The following is a 15,471-nucleotide window of genomic DNA, read 5'->3' as shown; positions in this document are numbered from 1 at the left end:
CTCTGATATCAAAGCAAATGATCATCAGTATCCCACTCGGTTAGTACACACAGCCACTGCACAGTGCATCGTTTGCTCTCAGCCCTAACGTTCACAGAATCAACCGTGAATACATAAATGATAACAGACATTCTGTTCCTGCCATCAGTTGGTAAAACGGAGTGCCATGTTGAAATGTTTTCTGCTTGTAATTCGCCCACCAGCTCTGTGGAGACACACATGCTCGCATTAAGGGCTTCGCTTGTGGTCAACACAGCGACTAATTGAACAAATTCTTTCCTTTCTTAGGGATACGTGAGACGACGTTTCTGTGCAGAAGGGGACGCTTGGTGAGGTTTGTTTATTCGCAGGATTACAGACATTAAGCATCAGTCTTTTAGGTTAGCCTTCATCCGTTTGGAAACGGATCGTTTTCTTAACCTCCAAGCGACTCTCTGTTCCTCCGTCGCAGCGGTGCCAATTCTGAAAACCGATCGTAGTTTTGACATGATGCTGAACTGCTCTCCTGCGGCCCGAGATACATCTGTAAACATTGGCTAAATGAAGCCGGTGGGGTTCTCACAATGAAACACCCCCCGCTCCCACCCCCCGATGGCCCTTCCATCCATTTCTGAGGGACTTCAGATATCCAATGGATGTGCTAAAAACCCCGCTGTGTCTGGTCCTTTAGCAGCGGACCTGTCACAAAGCCTCACACCTCGTGGCCGGCTCAGCGGCCCGTCTCTGGCTCCCATCTCTGACATCTGCTCAGGGTTGGGGTTTCATTCAAGAGGGGGGCAGAGGGAGTCAATCTGCTCTTTTAAAAAGAGCCTCACAGTGCCCTGGGTGCTGATGGGGAGGAATGAGGAATCCGCACCATTTCTCTTGCTGGCACCACTGGTGTGCTATTCTCCATCCCTTCCCCATCAACGCCACCACAACTCAAAGCCGTCTTTCATATCCTCCCACGGCTCCAGATTGACAGGCATCAGACAGTTCAGGTGATGAGGAGGAGAGGGTGTGAATGGAGATAGAGAGGTGCCATGTTTGAACACTTCCTAAAGAAGCACGCCCGATACTCGGCAAAAAAAAGGCCCCGCGCTTCCAGCCCTTTTTGGCAAGTCGACCATGATGACTATTTGAAGACTTGACAGATTGTGCTGATGTGTTTATTTAGTTGAGCAAATGTGGACTGGAGCTGTTTTCAAGCTTTATTTATGTTGCGTATTAACTCGGTCACCAACAGAAATGAGGCAACATCAATCATCCACTTGATAGGAAGAACGGTGAAACATTTATTTTAGCATCCGCACTTTTTTGCTAGGTGGATGGAAAAGAAATTATCAGCTCCTTTGTGCATTGCATTATAGAGGCTCTCATTTGCAAAATGTCACTTGTTATGTAAAAATAACATGTATCTTTTGAATCGTTTAACTGTTAGTTAATCAGAAAACGAAATATTCTGTCGTTATTTACTCAAACAGGTTTTGTGTTTCAGAAAGAGGGGGGGAAAAGCAACACATGTTTGAGCGAGTAAATAATGACACTTTTCATTTTTAGCTGAACTATCATGTTCACAGTAATAGGATATATAATAGACGGTGCATTAGCTATATGATGTATGATGTGGCATGTAGTCATGAATCATTAAACGTTTGGATGTATTTAAAACGCATTGATTAAATGGCTCCAGTGACAGGCTTTGCCACTGTGTCACGGTGAGTGGAGAAGCACAGACACAGAGCTGAGGATTGTTTCACCATGTAATTCCAGTCTCTGTAACTACTTTACCACCTGAACACAAGTGGCATTCTTCTCCAAGATAAAAATCACCTCGGCGCATTTGTAGGACATGTAGCCACTTACTGCTCGTAAAGATTAAGCCTTGGAGCATGACTTTTAAAGGTGGCGGCTATTATCACTCCGTGTATCCAACCGGGAAGGAGATGGGCTGCAAATGTATATTGTCCAGGAGATTTTAACGTGAATGAGCGTGTGTTTTTAATCGAAGTGCATGTGTATTCATTCGTTAGAGTAATGGTGTTGGAAATGTAATACCCGCAGGCTGCACAGAGCAGGTTTGATTGGACAAGCTGCGATTTGGAGCTAAAGCAGCACTTTTTCAGTGGGGGAGAGGTTGAGCGTGCCACCACAAAAGCTGAAGAAGCCATGCAACCAGAACAGTCCATTAGATAAAGCTATTTCACTGGCTGATTATTCGCTAGATAAAATTATTAAAGTAATAAACGCTTACGGCAGAAGCCAGAGCTAATAAGCACATCCATTTCAGTCCTCATTTTGCTGGTTAGAACAAAAGGGCATATTGAATTAGGGCATAAATTCGCACCGATTAGTTGAGAGAATATGGCAGTGGGTAATTATTAGGACCTTATTTTACAGTTCTAAAAATGTTATTTACTATGCGCTTGAATAAATGGTTATTAAGCAATCAATTTCCAATTGATTGGAGGTTATTAGAAAACACAGAGTTCCAACAAAGAGTTGTAATATTCTTTTTTTTCCCTTTTTTGTCAGTCATTAGACCGATCATGCTGGGATTTCCAATTGAACTGTCAATTCAGCTAGCCTTGTACCATGAGCTTTACCAGTAGAACAGTTGTTAATGTAATCTAAATATACATTAATTGCCATGGGATTCTGACAGAATGTGAATGTTATTTTATTTAAGAACATGATTAGTGCAAGGAAAATTAACTCCTATGGGTTGAAGGATTCGTACAATCACTGGAGTTTCAACTGTTGTGACATTTGTTGCTTTAAATACAAAGACTATATCGCTGTGTGTCCGTCATATGTAATTTGACTGTATACTTAGACAATCCTTAAGGTTAGAGCAGAACTAAGAAATCCAAATGTGTCTGAAAACTGAAGTAATATTAAACCTGTAGGACCTGACATATCACAGAATAGGCAGAAAATTCAAATTTTCTGGAACTGAGATGTTTATTAACATGGAACTGAGCAAAATAAAATAAATAAATTTGTTGTGTACAGTTGAAGTCAGAATTATTAGCCTCCCTGTTTATTTTTTCCCCCAATTTCTGTTTAACGGAGAGAACATTTTTTTCAACACATTTCTAAACATAATAGTTTTAATAACTCCTCTCTAATAACTTTTATCTTTGCCTTGATGACAGTAAATAATATTTTACTAGATATTTTAATACACTTCTGTACAGCTTAAAGTGACATTTAAAGGCTTAACTAGGTTAATTAGGTTAACTATAGACAGGTTAGGGTAATTAGGCAATTTATTGTATAATGATGGTTTGTTCTGTGGACTAAAAAATACAACTTAAAGAGGCTAATAATTTTGACCTTAAAATTATTATTATTATTATATTTTTTTATTAAAAACTGCTTTTATTCTAGCTGAAATAAGACTTTCTCCGGGAGAAAAAATATTATCAGTCATACTGTAAAAATTTCCTTGATCAGTTGAACATAATTTGGGAAATATTTAAAAAAGAAGAAAAAAATTTAATCTCATTGCCCATAACATTGTTGACAACAGAGAACATTTCAAGCAGTTTTTCTCTTTGTTTTTACCTGACATACTTATATATCAAATCGTTGAAAAAAGTATTGCTCAAGTGGATATTATATAGGTCTTAGAAACTCGTGTATCAAATATTATACCATTAAAATAGAATATTATTAAAAACAGAATATTAAACCCCCTTTGAATATTTCTCCTTTCAAATATTTCCCAAATGATGTTTAACAGAGCAAGGACATTTTCACAGTATGTCTGATACTATTTTTTCCTCTGAAGAAAGTTTTATTTATTTTATTTTGGCTAGAATAAAGCCATTTTAAGATCAAAATTATTAGCCCCTTTAAGCATTTTTTTTTTCTCGATAGTCTACAGAACAAACCATTGTTATACAATAACTTGCCTAATTACCCTAACCTGCATAGTTAACCTAATTAACCTAGTTAAGACTTTAAATGTCAATTTTAGCTGTACAGAAGTGTCTTGAAAAATATCTAGTCAAATTATTTACTGTCATCATGGCAAAGATAAAATAAATCAGTTATTAGAAATAAGGTATTAAAACTATTATGTTTAGAAATGTGTTGAAAAAATCTGCTCTCAGTTAAACAGAAATTGGGGAAAAAATAAACAGGGGGCTAATAAATCAGGACGGTTAATAATTCTCACTTCAACTGTACATGCAGCTTCATAGTTTTATGAGCAGTAGAGAAATCTGAAAATATTTTTAATTTAGAGAAAAATAAATGTATTTGAAAAGCTTTACTCATTTGTACATTACAATGAATCTATAGAAAGTTTTAAAATATTATCTTTCCTTTTTTGCTGCTTTTCCAACAGTGGTGCATTAATATGTGATATATCAGTTAGTTTTTCAAAAAAAAAAATACTCTTGTATAATTATTGTTTTTCACATTTCTAGCTCTGTCTTATTTTACATTTCAAAATATTTTCATTTTTATTGGCTGCCAACATCACCGGTTTTGGCTGGAAAGCTTTTGTTTTGAATTAAGAAATTCTCAGTCACAGCAACGACATAATTGTCTGTTGAATATTCCTCAGATTGTGTCCAAACTCATGTTAGATCTCAGAACAAACAGACAAAGCCTGGTGTCATAGACAAAGCCTATGCGTAGTTTCAACAGAACTGATGGCAAAAGCATTCCATGTGTGAATATTTTGGCTTTGCTTGTCAAGTAAATTTTTTAGAATAGTTTACAGAGGCACAGCTTGAAATGTCTTTTTATGAACGTCAAGACATACTTCATCAACAAGAGTTATTAAATGCCTTTAAGCACATTTTACCTCTGAGAATGCTAGACTTTTTTCATCATACTAGCAGTTTTGTTCTTTCTGCAACTCCTTCAACTGTTAAGGTGTGAGACAAATAACAATACCACCCTCTGGACTGTGATTTTTTGAAGACTGGAGGTGATATAATGAATCACTTCCCATTAGCGAGGTTTCACACACATCACAATTATTATAAAGGCTCACAGTTTATTTTCAATGAAAGTGACACGATTTGCTGTCTTCAAATATCTTCAAATGTAGATTTAATGTATATATGCTAATGTCTGTGTGGCGGTTAACACAGCTTTCCATATTTAGGGAGGATTTTCAAGAGCATGTCCAATTATAGGCACCAAATAGCGTGATTTACATATTTAGCTCTTGTCACATTAGGGACAGACACAAGTGATTCCTGCTGTTTTCTGTCGGAGTGGGCTATGGAACCATTGCCCTCTAGAGGCCAATTTCCAGCTGATATATCCTCATCAATGCTTGACCACGCACCCACACCTGCTTGTGTGTGCAAAATAAAGTGAAAGCTGCTAAACTTTAGCAGTCAGTACATCAAAGCACATTGATTCAAAAGTGAATGTAAAGAACTGCTTCACAAGCTATTATGCGGCTGAATATGAAATCACACTTTTGGGACAGAGAGTGCCAGTAGAATAAAAATATCCGTGATTAAAGTGTTATTTGTGCTGCTGATTTGTGAGCAATTTGTTCCAAATTTTCCAAATCAAACACCCTTGTCGCCCTTGCTGCGTTTTCTTTGGTTGCGTCTGGTTATCCTAAATATATTGCAGTGCGTTCGCTTCTCGGCCATATTTGCGATTCGATAAACGTGCTTGTGGGACGCGAGCTCCACTGAAGTGTGAATAAAAGGTTATGATTGATGCCGTGACACTTTTCTTCCAGCGCAACCTGCCTCGTTACAGACTACGGAAGATAATAGGCAGCAGGACAGGAAGGGGATGAACAAAACGGGGTCTGCGTTTAATTAACTGCGCCTCCATTGCGAATTTGCCTTGTTTTATCAAGAGAGATCCTGTTTTTCTAATTCGTCCGCCTTTGTTTCTCAGACAGGGAACGGATCTGGCTCTTTGGGACATTAAATAGAGAGCTAATTCAAGTGGAGGGGCTCTTTCTCTGGTACTCTGCTCACATAGTTGGGCTGGGCTCACTGGGCCCTTTTGTGTGCTGCCCCTCACCGCATGTGTCCTCGCTCTCCCGGCTGGTCAGATTTTTTTGTCTCCGCTGGATAATCAGCTTGGAACGGTCGAGTCAGATGTGGTGGGAACTGGGCCTGCTTGAGGCTCCTCTCTGAAGGTGTTTGTTGTTAAATAGAACAATTCGTCTGTCTCTTTAGAAAGCCTGACAAAAGCAAATACTCCCTGCTGAAAATTTTCTTAGCCCGTCACACAAAGGCTCAAGTTTGTTTAAGAAATTGCTGCTAAAGAAAGCGTCAACCCATTAAGGTAATTATATGGAACCTGTGTCCTATAAAGGCTTAATTGATGTTAATGTTTGTCTAATTGGGGATTCAGGGAGAGCAAAGGACTAAAGGTCTTCATAGCACTTTCAGGCGAGCCTCTGAAAAGGGTCCTTCTGGTTTTCACACTTCCCACAATGGCTGCCCGTCTTTCTCACATTACTGCCTGTTTTCAGCTCTTTCCAGCATTCTGCAGCACTACTTAGAGCACAAAATAAGGGTGAAGAGCCATTGTCTGGTGCAAGCACTTCTCAAAGAGTGTTCCTGACAGGGATTGTTAGAGGACTCATGTTGAAGACAAGGGGGAGTGAGGGTGAAAGCCACTGTCATGCACTCTTGTCATGTCTCCGGTGTGCGGCAATGGGGCTCCTAATTGCTGCATCTGTTTTTTCATAGCGCCGATTCATTTAAACAAATACTTCAGTCAGCACCTCCTGTTCCTACACTGAGCCCGAGTTATCCATTGTGACTGTCAATGCATTTGCATGTGTTTGTGTGTGCAATCGAGGGGAAGTATTTGTTTAAATAGTACTTTTTCCTTCTACATCTTTTAATGGCAGACTCGGGCAATCCCCCCGTTGACGCGGACGTGATGTACGCTTTTCGCCTCCCCTAGTTTTCAGTCGCCGAGCTTGATGGAAACAATACCGGTGGACGAAAAACAAACAAGGTGTTTTGCGCTCCCTTAATGCTTAACTGATCTGTCTTTAAAACACTTGCGAGGCTCCGCTCAAAACTCTTCAAATATTTCTCTTGCCTCTAATTGCTAAGGTCGGAGTTAACAATCAATGCCATTTTCACACATACAAGTTAAAATAGGGGCAGCGGTGAATGGCAAACTGATTGTAGCGCTGTCAGCCTCCTGCATGGACCCTTTCTGCAGATGGGGAGTGAGAGGGATGGAGGGGGAGAGGCAAAGGCACTTCATTTAACTTGCACCAAGCTGATTGGAGTGGAGAAGGCAATTCAAATCTTGAGTGTAGTTCCCATTGCAATGCCTTTCCCCCAATCTCACCCCGTTTCCGCAGGCCTCCTGTCAGTCAAAAAGCACACAAGACGACCTTGGCAGATCTCTTGATGGTGCCCTCCATCGCCACACAATAGCGCAGTCAAAGACCTGGCATCTGCGAGACCCCCGTGTTCAGAGTCTATATGAAGGCAGTGAAATTAATGCCATACTATAACGCGATGTGCTAAATGGAGCTCTTAAAAACAGTTTGGGAGGAGCACAATTGGTTCTTTGAATGGGCAGTTTTACTGGGATCAATTTTTATAATTGGTGTTGTAGCCAGAACTGATGACCAAGGCATTCTCAAAGTCACTCTATAGGAATAGCAAGTTTGTGATAAAGGTTTTTTTTTTTTTTTTTAAAAACACGACTTTATCTTGATGTCATGTCTACATAAATGTAATATTTTGTTGGAACAATCATCTGCAACCACTTTAAATTTTATAATTAAAACACATCTCTGTCAAAATGTAATGCCTTCAATGAGTAACCCAGTCGCTGTAATTGTTTGGGACAGTTATCTGAAAAACATTGTAAAACCCTACGGTTGGATTAAAGTCGTCACCTAATCAAATTTGTTTCATTTTTATAAACTCAATTGTCAAAAATATATTCTTTGCTGTAGTGAAATGAATACAAGCAAAATAAAATTATGTATTGTTCATTAAATACAGTGCATCCCAAAAGTATTCATAGCACTTCACTTTTCCACAGTTTTTTTTCATGTTACAGCCTCATTACAAAATGCATTGAATTAATTTATTTCCTCAATATTCTACACACAATACCCCAATAATGACAATGTGAAAAAAAAGTTTTAATAAATGCAAATTAAAAATATTTTATTAAAAATAAAAACCTGAAAAATCACATTCATTCATTTATTCATTTTCTTTTTGGCTTATTCCTTTTATTAATCTAGGGTTGCCACAGTGTAATGAACCACCAACTTATCCAGCATATGTTTTTACGTAGCGGATGCCCTTCCAGCTGTAACCCATCACTGGAAAACACCCATATACCCTAATTTGCACGCAAACACTACGGACAATTTTAGCTTACCCAATTCACCTGTACTGCATGTCTTTGGACTTGTGGGGGTAATCGAAGCACCATGACAAAACCCACGCAAACGTGGGGAGAACATGCAAACGCCACACAGAAATGCCAACTGACCCAGCCGAGGCTCGAACCAGTGACCTTCTTGCTGTAAGATGACAGCCCTACCAACTGCGCCACCCTGTTGCCCCTAAAAAATCACATGTACATCAGTATTTGCAGCCTTTGCCATGAAGCTTTAAATTGAGCTCTGGTATATTCTGTTTTCACCGATCATTCTTGAGATATTTCAGCAGCTTAATTGGAGTTCACCTGTGGTGAATTCAGTTGATTGGACATGATTTGAAAAAGCATACACCTGTCAAGGTCCCAGGGTTGACAGTGCATGTCAAAGCACAAACCAAGCATGAAAACAAAGGAATTGTCTGTAGACAATGTCAATTTTGTCCCGAGGCACAAAATATCTTGAGGAACTTGTTTGAATGAGCACAGTGGCCTCCATCATCTGTAAGTGGAAAATGTTTGGAACCACCAGGATTCTTCCTAGAGTTGGTCGGCCATCTAAGCTGAGTGATCGGGGGAGAAGGGCCTTAGTCAGGGAGGTGGTCAATAACCTGATGGTCACTCTGTCTGAGCTCCAACGCTTTTCTGTAGAGAAAGGAGAAACCTACAGTAGAACACTCATCTGTGCAACAACCCACCAATCAGGCCTGTATGGTAGAGTGGCCAGACAGAAGCCACTCCCTGCCTGAAGTTTGCCAAAAGGCATCTGAAGGACTCTCAGACCATAAGAAACTAAATTCTCTGGTCTGATGAGAATAAACTCTCCACTTTTGAAAGTGAATACCAGGCTTACATTTGGAGAAAACCGGGCACTGCTTATCATCAGGCTAATACCATCCAGCATCATGCTTTGGGGATGTTTTTCAGCAGCAGTTACTGGAAGACTAGTCAGGATAGAGGGAAAGATGAATGCAGCAATGTACAGAGACATCCTGAATGAAAACCTGCTTCAGAGTGCTCTTGACCTCAGACTGGGGTGATGGTTAATCTTCCAGCAGGACAATGACCCAAAGCACACCGTCAAAATATCAATGGAGTGGCTTCATAACAGCTTGGTGAATGTCCTTGAGTGGCCCATCCAGAGCCCAGACTTAAATCCTATTGAGAGATCTAAAAAATGGCTGTTCACAGTCGCTTCCCATCCAACCTGATATAGCTTGAGAGGTACTGCAACGAAGAATGGGCAACAATTATCAAAGACAGTTGTGCCAAGCTTGTGGTATCATATTCAAAAAGACTTGAGGCTGTAATTGCTGCCAAAGGTGCATCAACAAAGAATTGAGCAAAGGCTGTGAATACTTACATGTGATTTTTCAGTGTTTTTATTTTATTATTTTTTTTTTATAAATTTGCAACAATTTCCAAAACATTTTTTTTTACATTGTCGTTATGGGGTGTTGTGTGTAGAATTTTTAGGAAATAAAAGAATTTAGTTCATTTTGGAATAAAACATAACATAAAAATAAAATGTGAAAAAAGTGAAGCGCTAAGAATTCTTCCTGGATGCACTGTACATCTCAATTAAAAGCTAATGTGCTATCCCAAGGTAACAGTCATGTTTGCCAGTTAGCACAATTAAGTATCAAATCCACAGGCCAGGCTTTTTTTTAAATAAACCTGTATAAACTGCAAGTCAAACCTGCACCTTTTCATCACTCTTGACCAGTATTTTTGCGCGTGACCTTCTTTAGTATCCCGATGATACCCAGACACTCCAAGTGAAAAAAGTCATATAGTTCATATAAAAACATGTATCTATCAAAATGGATTGCGTTTAAGGCGTAACCTAGTCACTTCATTTGTTTTGGGACAGTTCTGAAAAACACTAATCTGTAAAAGCATTAATTTTTCAGAATTGGTCTTCAAAGTTGAATTTTCAGTGCATTTTTAAAGTCGTCAACAAATCAAATTTGTTTAATTTTTGTAAACTCAATTTTCCAAAAATCTATTCTTTGCTGCAGTGAAATGAATACAAGCAAAATCAAAATATGTTTTGTTCATTAAATGCATCTCAATTAAAAGCTAGTGTGCTGTCCAAAGGTAACAGTCATGTTTGCCAGTTATCATCATTTAGCATCAAATCCACAGGCAAGCCTGTTCTCAAAATCAATCTGTATACACGCAAGTCAAACCTGCACCTTTTTATCACTCTTGACTCTTATTTGTGAGCGTGACCTCCTTCAGTTGCCCGATGATACCCAGACACAGACACTTTAAATTAAAATTCAAACAGTTCATATAAAAACATGTCTCTATCAAAATGTTGTTCCTTCCAGGAGTAACTCAATCACGGTATTCTGTTGAGACAATTATCTGAAAACCTTGTCGACAAAGTGTCGCATTACTCATCAAAGTACTTTATGGGTGAATAATGACCACAGGTTGCGACCTCTGACCCCAGTGGACGACCTCTGGAGATATATGCGAGTCAATTTCACAAAGGTTTGCTGCCACACTGTTCCCTAGCCCTGCTGCTTCAGAGCAGAAATTTGACTCCGCAGCTATAATCACTTTAGTACTGTTTTTGCTCTTGGTAAGTGGACAAAATATTTGGATGATCTTAAGCAAGCACAATAATTGAATATGTGATTTGGTGGTAGCAGGTGTTTGGAATCTTGAGCTTGTCTTTACATAATGAAGCATTCTGTAAACAAAAGCAAGTTGTTATGTTGCTTCGGCATGCTGGGGATATACTCAAATGAAACAACTAATTTTCTTGATAGCATACTGTAATCATGCTGTTCCTCTACCACGCACTGTGCTGAGTGGTGTGATGCCTATTAATTCATTCTTCCTCTCTCCGGTGGGAGAGAAAGCCCTCCCCTCCTCTAGTAAACTGCTATTATTCATTACACCTCTATAAGTACAAATAATCGCCGGGGTTTGAAAGAGAGAAATAATTGTTGTTATTTGCTTTGATATGCCTGAAGTGTGGCTCACACATCTTAAATGGCTCGAACATGCCTGTTTTAACATGCACTCGTTCATTTGTCTCACCGAAGGGGACGGAGCCTTTCAAATCACCACTCGAGCAGGTAAGAGACGCCTTGATTGAGCACTGACAAATAATGTACAAAATCCAATTTTTCCCTAAACCTCACCAGTGATCTGGCCAAACTTGGCCGTCAGTCGCTTTAAATCAACCTAATCATCCAATTTGCCCTTTCGCGTGTGTTACCGATCTAAAACCGGGAAGATATAACCTAACCCCCAGAATTAATTACTGACTTGTCAGAACAAGGAGCTGGACTATTACTAGGCCTCTGAGTTGCCAAGCTACCCGTTTCAGTTGCGTCTGAATGAACAACACGTGTGAAACAACAGCCTACTTTCTAGTGGTGATTTTGCTCTATGTATGTTGCATTTATGTTTGTGTACCTGTCAGTCTTCAGACTTTCACCACAGGGAACGGAGGAAAAGCCTATTTTTGCTTGAATTGCTGTGGGAAGTACTTTTTTTCTTGAGATACATGTAGCAGTATAAAATGGACCCATTTAATATACTGATAAATCTTAAAACACGTGTCTGCTTTGGTTTGGCTATGTTTCCGTGCATAGGACATAATGGCAAAGTAGATTTTTCCAAGTATCTGTATTGTACTTTACCGCACTAAATTCAATAAAAAAAAAAACATGTTCCTTTATATTTTGAGCTGAGGACATTGTCAGCTACTCAGATGCGATTGTTATGTCTAATTCATGAACATGACAATTGAGACAAAAAAAAAACATTTTATCTTGCAAATCTGTTTTGAAATTTGCATTGAAAGATTCATTAGTAAACTGGATTGATCTGCCTGCATCAGTTCTTGAATTACCAACAGACTCATTCAAATTGTCCAGTAAGAGCAAGTCTTCAGTTAACGACACACTGATCCAGATGATGCAATGACTCACTTAGTCAAAAGATCCAGTCAGATTTACTTTCCATTTAATGTCTCCCTGATTCAGATGGTCTAATGACTCACTGAGTCAAAGAATCCAGCTAGAGTGATTCTCCAGTCAATTCAAATGATTCAGTCACTCATTGAGTCAAATGATCCAGTCAGAGTAACTCTTCAGTTAACACCTCCCTGATTCAAACAATCCAATGACTTGCTGAGTCAAAGGGTCCAGTTAGAGCGAGTCTTCAGTTAATGACCCAGTGAAATTAGGGATGTCCAGATCCGATCATGTGATTGGAAATCGGGCCCAATCATGGGGTATCAGACTCGAACGGAATCGAATGTTACAGATCAGGACTCAAATATCTATATATATTATCATTATTTTTTAACACATCTATAGTTATGCTGTGGCACAGAGTTAGACCTCTTTCATGACTGACACAGTAACGCTTGCGGCATGACATCACTTTGTTGCAGAGACGCTATTGGTTAAATGCCAGCAAAGTAGAATATGGCAGCAGCTTGAAACAGAAAGCGCAAGTATGTCTGTGGTCTGGAGGTATTATAAAGTTGATGACGAAAACGTTGCCAAAGCAAACTGTGAGATATGTAAACTTAGGATTGTCTACCGGGTATTTTAAGTTGAGGTGCTATTTGTTTTATATTAGATTTTTTTATTTATTTACTGTTGCACTAAAGTCCAAAAGTGAAGAATTTATGTTATTTATTCATCGATTGTCCAAGCTATACCTGGCAGAAATGCTCTGTTTGTTAACAGAGTTGTTGAATTTTAAAATAAAAATAAACTTTTTATTTAAAAATAAAAAATAGGGAACATCCCTAATCTGTTTCTTCTTCTTCTTCTGTTTTTTTAATTCTTTTTTTTTATGTGTTTTAGAAATATCAGATCGGGTTTCAGTATACTCAAAATCAAATGACTGACTTAAAGGCAAAAAACTTGATCAGGCAACACAATCTCACGGCAATTCGTAATTTTTTAATTTAGTGGCTAATTCCTATGAATTCGTACGATCTAATTCGTTCAAATTAGTACAATTTGCTCATCCCCCAATGACAGTTGGGTTTAAGGGTGGGGTTTGGTGCCACGCCTCCTTTTTAAAATCGTACAATTTCATACGACTGAACTCATACAAATTCGTATGAATTAGCCACTAAACTGGCAAAATGGAAAATACTTACGTTTTCTCGTGAGATTACAAAAGGCTGGATCAGGACATACCTAAGTGAAATGATATGGTCGGAGTGAGTTTCTAGTTAACAAATTCACTGGATTCAGATGTCTGACTTGTCCAGATGTCCTCTTAGCTTGTCTTTATGCATGACTCATGCTGTGAAAAGTTATATGTGATGAATTTCTTCCCTAACTCCTAGAAATAAAGGTATTGCCAATATAGGACAATTTCCAAAAATTCCACATTTCTGCTTAAAGGGTTCATACTGTTATCTTAAATCTGCATATTTGTATTCAATTCTACATGATAGTAACTTTAAACTACAAAAAACATACCTTGTTACAAAAAGTACTTCCCAGATTTATTTATTTTTAATATAGTAACATGTTAGTTTTTTTTATATGTTCCAAGTCACTCACTTTTACATATATCGTTTTTCTAACTATTTTTGTACCAGATTATAGGGTATTTTATGCTATTTTCAGAGTTGCATACTTGCTTATTATTAGCAGGATCAAACGTAATCTGTGGTTGTTTTTTGCTATTTCTGTGCAAAATTCTGTATAATATTTGTGGATTGATTCTGAATGATTTTGAGAGTGTAGTAACTAAAATGTAACAATAAAGAAAATAATAAGAACTTTCTTTTACTTACCACTTGTTTGGTAAACCTGCTAAAACAGAAAATATTACATTACAAATTTTATTGCACATAAATCATAAAAAAATTGCATATTGTTCAGTAATATTTCTAAAAGTAATATAAAAACGAAATAAATATAAATGTACACCATTTACATAAGTAAATAAATAAGCTAAAATAATGGGCTAAAAACTGGAAATCTGTAGGTGCAGATTCCATGTGGGCGTAATCAATCAACAGTCACTACGTTTTACTTTTTCAAAGTAATCTGTACTCGCATAAAAAGAGAGAACAGTCCTTAAACTTTTAATGGAGAAATGTTTTATTAGGTTTAGGTTTTCAATACTAGATTTGTTTATTGTGCTCCACGGCAGTTTCCACACAAGTGGAAGTAGAAACAACAATGTCTAAGTGCTTGAATGTGTGAATGCATGCATGCTTGAGCGAATGTGCAAGTGGGTGAGCCAGAGATTAAGTGGATGTATGAATTACTACCTATAGACCATCATAAAAAAAAACCTGTAGAGATAATGGAAGAGAGTAATGAGTGCAGTAAAATTAAAAGCACATTAACTGAGAAGCTAACATTTCAAATTAAGCCATCATTCACTTTACAGGCAGTTATTATCTTTGGCGCTAGTGGAACAATGTTTGTTTATTTCCTTAAATAGGTTTTTACGCTTTCACCTTTCGCTTCAGTGTGACACTTGTTTGCTTAGACTTGGAATATGTTGCTTCCTCCTCGTAGTCATTCAATATCATCATCTTTGGTTCTCACAATGGCATGGAGCGGGACAAAGCCCATGGGTCAGATCCCTATTGCTCCCTGCTTGTTTGGGAGGGGCATCAATTGGTGGTCACTTGCTACACATTGAGTGACCTCTTGGTCCTGCACCTGTGGAGAATCCCCTCTGTGAGCTAAGAAAACAGAACAAGAGTCAGGTTAGAGGTCAAGGGTCGAGGGGTCGTGAGGAGGAAGTTGTTTTTTTTTTTTTTTCCAGAATGGCAGGGCACTTATCACTCTCATCTGATTTGACAGCCATCTGTCAGTCACAACATTAAGATCCTTGTTTTGCCTCAGTCCATGTTTATTGCTGAAAACATGATGCTATTTGACAGAATTTACTCTGTTCATTGTCATAGTTAATCGGTGGGAAAAAGGGGCATGCCTTTAACTGTTTCTAATAATATTAGTAGCAATATTAGCACATTTACATTTAATCATTTCGCAGATGGTTTAAGCCAAAGCAAAGTAATTAAAGCAACAACAGAACAAAAGCATTTATTATTATGAAAATAAAAATCATATACAGCTATAGGGAAAAAAATGGGAGAATGCC

General features: G+C 38.2%; 2 long non-coding RNA genes across 8 annotated transcripts in view; one reads left to right on the top strand and one right to left on the bottom strand.

Annotated features, from left to right (window-relative positions):
* Window positions 1-15,471, top strand: part of si:dkey-28g23.3 — a 199,214-nt gene that overhangs the window by 5,376 nt on the left and 178,367 nt on the right. The gene's annotated exons all lie outside the window — the stretch shown is intronic.
* LOC141378588 (uncharacterized) overlaps window positions 14,432-15,471 on the bottom strand; it is a 35,819-nt gene continuing 34,779 nt past the window's right edge. The window contains exon 4 of the long non-coding RNA XR_012393453.1: window positions 14,432-15,049. This is a non-coding gene — a long non-coding RNA (uncharacterized lncRNA). The remainder of the gene's footprint in view (window positions 15,050-15,471) is intronic.

Source organism: Danio rerio, chromosome 17 (assembly GCF_049306965.1).
Source record: "Danio rerio strain Tuebingen ecotype United States chromosome 17, GRCz12tu, whole genome shotgun sequence".
Classification (NCBI taxonomy): domain Eukaryota; kingdom Metazoa; phylum Chordata; class Actinopteri; order Cypriniformes; family Danionidae; genus Danio; species Danio rerio.
This window is presented reverse-complemented; position numbering and strand designations above follow the sequence as displayed.